Here is a 7,366-nt window from a genome sequence, read left to right as displayed (position 1 = left end):
GCCAATTATTGCTCTCAGAAGATAGAGCAATGTCAACTTCAAACGCACGACATTCTTCAAGCAGATTAGGCTGAAATTATCTTTTATTATTCGGGCCTGCAGGATGAATTGGACTATTTGCTGGTCTGTGTGGTGAAATACAAGACAGTATAAATTGCAGAGGTATGTTTGGAGTCAGGCTGATACACTGTCTTTATGAAGGGGCAGCAGAGAAGATCAGATTAAGAAGCAGAACAGTGAGTGTCTTTTAGAGGGCCGCGGCTATCATCTCTGTCTTCTTGTCCGCGCCTGTTCAGAGGTTAAATTAAATGGGTCTAATAAATGTTTTGGTCTCGCTGATGCGCCCCGGCCAACACTGAAACAAAAACAGTGTGGAGAAGCGGCCTGCTGTAAGATCAGAGAGAGGAACAAATGGAGGGCGGGAGAACTATGTCAGCACATTACCAACATTAGAAACGGACTTGTTTTCACTTAAAGTTCAATTATACTGCAGCTTCCAGAAACAATTATATTGATGAATGTTCTCGAAGTTACTGTAATTAAATTATTCCATTTAATTAACAAATTATATTGAATTTTCCCCCAGAGGACGGCATTATCCTCATCTGCTGTTTCACAAACAGGAGTTCTCTAATGTTGTGTGTATGAAAGTGATTACTAGTGCCTAATGAAATGGTGTCAGATCAGATAAATGCTACAACAAGCCCTCTTTGTAACACCGCCAGACTTCAGATGAAATAATAAAGCTCAACAAGAACTAATTATTGTGTTTTTTATGGACAGCCTTTCTAAACTGACAGCAGACATTTTTATTCACAGGGCCGCACTAAAAGAATGTATAAAAACCTGCAAAATGTAACTTTATGGTGACAATGATTACACGATTTAAAAGAGCAGTGGAATAGAAGGAAAGGACTATTCTGTGTATAGTCACTGTGCGTAGAAGGTAATTACATACAAGTGGAATCCATTAAGTGTTACTTTGATGGTTCAGCAGTAAAAAGCCATGGGACAGAAGTGCTGCAATTGTATGTTCAACTACAGCTGACCAATGCCCTCTACTGGACACTGGGGGAATCTCGAACTAGCTGTGGTCCGTTCATCCTGGGACGGGTTTGAGTTGGAACAGTTTGATTTAGAGGAGGGATTTATTGGAAATTCAAATTGAGGGCTGCCCGGTGGCCGAGTGGCTATGGCAGCAGCACATATGCCAGGCTCCACGTGCAGCCGGCAACATGAGATCATGAGTTCTGAATTCTGGCTCCGACAATTTACTGCATGTCCTCCCGTCTCTCTCACCCCCATTTCACGCTCTGCTCTCCTGACTAATAAAGCCTACCGGCCAAAAATTTTAAAAAATAAAAAGGATATTCATATTGATTGTTGGATTATTGATATTTTAGGATACTTGCAGTCTTTTTAATATAAAGAAGAAAATACCAGTGCATCAGGAAATGCCACTGCTCCTTCAGGAAGGACATCATGGACTTAAATTACATTTTAAAAAGGTCAACACGTGACAGGCAATTAGTCAGCACCTAATTGGATGATCAGCAACTATTTATGTATTTAACACGTTTGACTTCAGAAAGCAGCAGTGCAGTAATCTTCAAGAGTAAATGAGGACAATATCCTGAATGTTTGGAAATGACACCTATATTCTCTTTACATGTGTTTATTGGTATTGGTTTAGACAGTTCGACCCTACTTTAGTGATGATTTAGTTTTGTAGCCTTGCTTTAGTCTTGGTTTAGCCCTGGTTGGCTGCATTGTGGCAGATGTGCACTCCAGGTTCCAGCATGGTACAGCGACTCTGTGTAATACACCTGAGTGAGGCAGCGGAGAAAAGCCTGACAAGTCAATTCTGTTTAGTTAAGCTGATGTCTAAAGCTGCTGCACTGTGATCTCCAGAGGGCTGCACATGGGATTACGGATTCTTCCTCACAGCTAAGCCAAATATCAGGAGAATATCCAAGGCTATGGAGAACAAAGAGGAAGATAAAAAACATGGTGTCAAAGTTCCCACAAGGTCACACACCAAGAAGCTGCGGCACTCTGAGGATTCAAGTTTCCTGAAAAGAGCAGTTCCACTCAAGGGTAAAGTAGGAAATCGCACCAGTCACAAAAATAAAATAAACTATATTCAGAAAGTCAAAACCTTCAACTGAAAAGGAGCTATTTGATTAAACAAAGAGTCAAAAAATAAACTGTGAATCATCCAAAAACTACATGAAACCTTGATATTTTTTGCTTTTCAAGTGGAACCTCCTGACACCACCTTCACACCAGCTGCACCTTTTGTACACCACAGGTTCCGTTGAGCCATGTCAGCCTTTTGATCTGATCAAGTTTTGATCTGAAGTTCTTACAGGAGAGTGATTTAGGAGACACTGTATTTAAGCCCTCTTGACATATTCTTGTCCATTGATTTCAAATTTGTCATGTCCAGAATTGGCAGCTCTGTTGCCGGCCAATCCGTCTAATCACTTTTGAAAGTGCCTTTGTGAGATGTAGTCACAGACAGACACCGTGCAGCTGGTCACTTTGGAGCTTTGTTCTTTGGCTATTTCCAAGTCACTTTTAGTTAATGTATATTATCTGAAAGATTATACTATTTGCATTAGGTATTTTAAAGGTCTGTTGTTTTTATTACAGGACAGTTATCACATGAAAAGGGGAGAGAGAGGGAGAGAGAGGGAGAGAGGGGGAGAGAGAGGGGGAGAGGGGGGAGAGAGGAGGAGAGATGGGGAGCGAGGGGAGATGGAGGGGAGAGAGAGGAGAGAGGGGAGAGAGAGGAGAGAGGGGGAGAGAGAGAGAGGGGAGAGAGGAGAGAGAGGGGAGAGAGAGGAGAGAGGGGGAGAGAGAGAGAGGGGAGAGAGGAGAGAGAGGGGAGAGAGAGGAGAGAGAGGAGAGAGGGGAGAGAGGGGGGGAGAGGGGGAGAGAGAGAGAGGGGAGAGAGAGGAGAGAGGAGAGAGAGGGGAGAGAGAGGAGAGAGGGGGAGAGAGGGGAGAGAGAGGAGTGAGGGGGAGAGAGGGGAGAGAGAGGAGAGAGGGGGAGAGAGAGGGGGAGAGAGGAGAGAGAGGGGGAGAGTGTGATACTAAGGAAAATGCTTGATAATCCACAGATTTTGATTAAAAAACACCGTATTTTGATTTAATTTTTTACCATATACGGCCTCATCCTAGTTCTGATACAGATCCAGACTAAAAATATTCTTGGATAGTTCAATTAAGTCTTAATTTGTTCGAGAATGCTACCAGCTCAAATGACTATCTAGTTTAAATATTAATATCTATTAGTTTTCCCCTAATTCATCAAATTTCTCGCTGTGATAAAACTTTAAAACAACTAAATGTTTGTCTTTTCTTTCCCTCATTCGTTTTTTCATTTTCCACAAAGTCCTTGGTGCTTTGTAGGAGCTCTGTAGTATGTATATTATGTAGTATGTATATTATGTAGTATGTATATTATGTAGTATGTATATTATGTAGTATGTATATTATGTATTATGTATATTATGTAGTATGTATATTATGTAGTATGTATATTATGTAGTATGTATATTATGTAGTATGTATATTATGTAGAATCTGATCTCTCAATACAACGTGACAAAAGATACAAAGTATAAAGCACATTCCAGTCGCTCGCAGCACGTTACATACAAAATGCAACTTTATTAACCTTCATGCCTCCATTCATATTAATATACATGTATACTTTATTTAACTTATTTTAATTTCACAGCTCCATCCATATGAAAATACAGAGAATAAAAGGCAAAAACACTGACTGGATACTTAAACAACTTGAGGGGAAAAACCGGAACAGAAAAGAATCGGGACACCTTTTCAAAAAGTTTCTGAAAAATAGCAGGACTAGAAATTACTTTTATCGATGTGGAATTCCATGAAGCAGAATTTCCCTTTTGCAATCACAATTTTGTTAAGGTAAAGCATGAAAAACAAAATATTTACACTACACTCACTTTACATAAATACAGGAACAACAATTACTGTACGCAATATCAGCAAACTTTAACATAGGCATTGGCGTCACTACTTAAAAACCTTCATAAAACCAGAAAAATCAAGATTGTAGTAAATAAAACAAATAATTGATATTAGTAATTATTGACAAAGGCATCAGTCTACAGCAGGAACCCTACTCGCAGTACAATTGTGAGCAAGATTTCTCGTCATATTTTTAGAATGCTGAAGAAAACCAAATTTGCGCTGCAAGAATGTGACTTATTGCAAAGAAAGTAATAATGCACGATCAGACAGAATGTGATGTGATGACACTCGACACAGCGGCATAAGGCTCAGTGCTAAAGGAAATGTACAAATAGAGGTCCAACTTGCATATCTGTGCTTTTCCCAAAGATCTTATCTGGATTATTTTGTTAATTTGAGTATGTTTGATAAAGTCATTGTACAAGTTTGTGTTACGAGGCACTATTTATTTATTATTGCATAACTTTGACCCTGGTTACCGTTACAAAATTATGCTTAGAAAATGAAAGGGGAATGTTCTACGGGAAATACAATACACCCTGTCTGTGTGGAGGTTTTCAAGTCCAATTGACTTTCTGAAACGATGTTTGTTTTAAGGCATGCAAAGTTAAATACTGAAATTAGAAAGTTGGTGATATGTTCTTGATGAATTTGTAAAGCAAAGACGCATCACAGGGAATTATTAAGTACCTTTTTAGATCATCTGAATATGCAGTTTTGCTAATGTTCAGGGAACATCTTTGTGCTTCTAATTATGATGTCATAAAAGTGTGCAAAAGGATACAAAGGGTCAGCATCATAGACATGTTGGAAAATGCGTGTCTCTTGAATACAAAAATGTATATTAAATACAGATATTGCTGTTTAATCAATTGAAATGTGACTGGAAATGTTCAATTCTAGGAAAATGCTGTTGTGGTATTGGCCAAACAAATAAAATATAATTGAAATGGTCATTACTATCACACCGGTAAATTGTTTTGTTGTTGAAAGCGGATAATTATGTAATCCAACCTCATGGGGCAATGCCAGAAAGGAATGTTCAAACACTTATTGCTATTTCTGTGTGAGGACCAAACACACACATCATCCAATCACCAGACACGAGCCAGTCTCCTCCCCCAGACTTCTGACATCATAATCTGCACTGATGGTCCTTCTAGAACATGAGCAACACCATCTTCACGTTCAAGGAAATAATACATTTATCCAAACACTTTAGTCCTTCAGAAATGAAAGGTTTTGATCACCTGACCACAAAAGTAAACCAGGACATCACATATGATCTTGTACATGATGAACACCATTAGCCAAATCTCAATGTAAATTAAATCTGATAAATTACAGTCTTTGAAAAAGACATGTATAAACACATGTTCTAGAGATCAAAGCCCTATTTTTCCAATATATATACAGGCTGTAGAACTTTGTGATAATTTTCTCTTCACTATGACATATATTACAACATTTTAAAACTTTTTACATAAAAGAAATCATTACTGTATATCCATCGAAGTGCCCCACAATCATATTCTCTTACATTATAAAGAGGATAAAATATACCATGATGAGTATGTGTGAATAAATCTGAAATAAAATGATTTTAAATTATTATTATAATATTAAACAAAAAGGTGCTGATATGCTTTTGCCAACAAATAAAATAATGGTAATGATGTGCACAAAAACGTATGATTATATAGTTGTCTTCTCTCAGAGAAGCAGGGTTAAAACGTGAGGTGTTAATAAACTAAATATGTGATGTACTGTGTTCTGTGGGCCTGGAGGAAGTGGATCTGGAGCCTGGTGGATTCGTGCATGTGTGCGCTGTGTTCTTGGCTTTTCCAAGGTGCTATTATCCAAAAGCTTGTCATTTCCTAATGTTGGCTTGAGACCAAGAAATGCATTTAGCGAGTGCTATCGGATGATTTGAGCTGCCCTGATGCTCTCTGGCTTATGTCTGAAGCTTTCACACAGGGAAAGGAAATAATTCAATCTATAAATGTCTTTTAATATCACCATGAAAGTGGTGAAGAATGCTAAGTGGTGTTATTTTGGTTTACCAATACTTGAATTTGCTAAAGTGTATTAAACACATACAGTACTACACAAAAGTCATAATTGTAAAGATTGAACTTGAAGAGCTCACAGGGATTCTAAACTTTAAATTGATTTGCTTGTTTAACAACCACATCCACATTTGCACAGCACTGTATATGAGAATCCTATATTTGCAATGAAGAAATGATTAAAAGATATATATGATAGAAGAGATAATGTGCTTTGAGCTGGGGCTAAAACAAGTCAAAAAAGAACGTGGTGGTACAGCTTTCCAGAGTGGAGCAAACCCTCACATCTTGACATCAAGTCCTTATTTGTATTTGTTAAAAGTGTATTGCTCATCTACAGTATTGTTTTAGTTAGATATCACAGAGCTCCTTTAACACTGCAGTACTGTTGTGCAAAACTACAATACTCGTCACTGAGGAACACAAGAGCAGAAGAGTCTGTAGAAGTGCCTCAGTCTCACCCAAAGTCCTGTGATTGTTTCGATGTCCCTGTCACGGAAGGATTGTATCTGTCTGTGTCCAGCATAAGCAAAGCTGAAATAAAACATACTGAGAGAATATTTATCCTTTTGAAGATTGCACTTTTACTGATTGCTAATCACAGTACAAAATCCACACATTTTAAGGAAATGTTTTAAAGAGGCTCAACTTAAATGTGGATGGGGTTTATGAGTGGGTGTTTTTGCTGGTGGGATGATAAGCCAGTTTTCATTGTTTAAACAAACAATGAATGCCCAAAGTGGCAAAATTGTGAATTAGATGCATTTAAGTTGTCTTAGACTCCAATCCCATTATATGGCTGCGGGATAGGTGAAAGTCCAGCCCTCTTAATAGCTTTTGTAATAGATGCCTTCACATACTGTATGACAGCAGGCTGGATCAGGCAAAGGAAAGCGCGGTGAAAGAGCTTCCTCTGCTGGTTACAAAAGACCAGGGCGCAATACTGAAGCCTGTAAATCCAACCAAGAACCTTTAGCCCAAGTATTTCCTGTGGTCCAAGGCAGGTCCAGTCTCTGGTTCAACAGAGCACACACAGGAAATCCATCCCACAAAATAGGGTATTTCACATTAAAAATGCTGAAAAAGCAGCAATTTATTAATAAGAATGAAAACATCAAATGACGTGTTTTTGATTGCATTTGTATCTTTAGTCCCATTAAAAGTTGTGAATTAAAAATCTAAATGTAATATTTACCAACAGTGCAGTAAAAGACAGTTCTCTTTTATTATAATCGACTGACAGTAAAAGATTCTTTCCAAGGATCTAGCCATGACCCTCGT

At 38.3% G+C, this 7,366-nt stretch overlaps 1 protein-coding gene across 2 annotated transcripts in view; it reads right to left on the bottom strand.

Moving 5' to 3' along the window:
- Window positions 1–3,652: 3,652 nt before the first annotated feature.
- Window positions 3,653–7,366, bottom strand: part of klf12b (Kruppel like factor 12b) — a 34,170-nt gene continuing 30,456 nt past the window's right edge. For both annotated transcript variants that reach the window (XM_072444860.1, XM_072444859.1), the window contains one exon: window positions 3,653–7,366. This exon is cut by the window's right edge and continues 331 nt beyond it. The gene's annotated coding sequence lies outside the window, so the exon portion shown is untranslated.

Source organism: Eucyclogobius newberryi, unplaced genomic scaffold, assembly GCF_026437365.1.
Source record: "Eucyclogobius newberryi isolate DKJ021-1_F unplaced genomic scaffold, fEucNew1.0.hap1 SCAF_14, whole genome shotgun sequence".
In the NCBI taxonomy this organism is placed as follows: Eukaryota; Metazoa; Chordata; class Actinopteri; order Gobiiformes; family Gobiidae; genus Eucyclogobius; species Eucyclogobius newberryi.
Note: the sequence above shows the minus strand (reverse complement) of the source record. Positions and strands in the feature narration are given on the sequence as shown.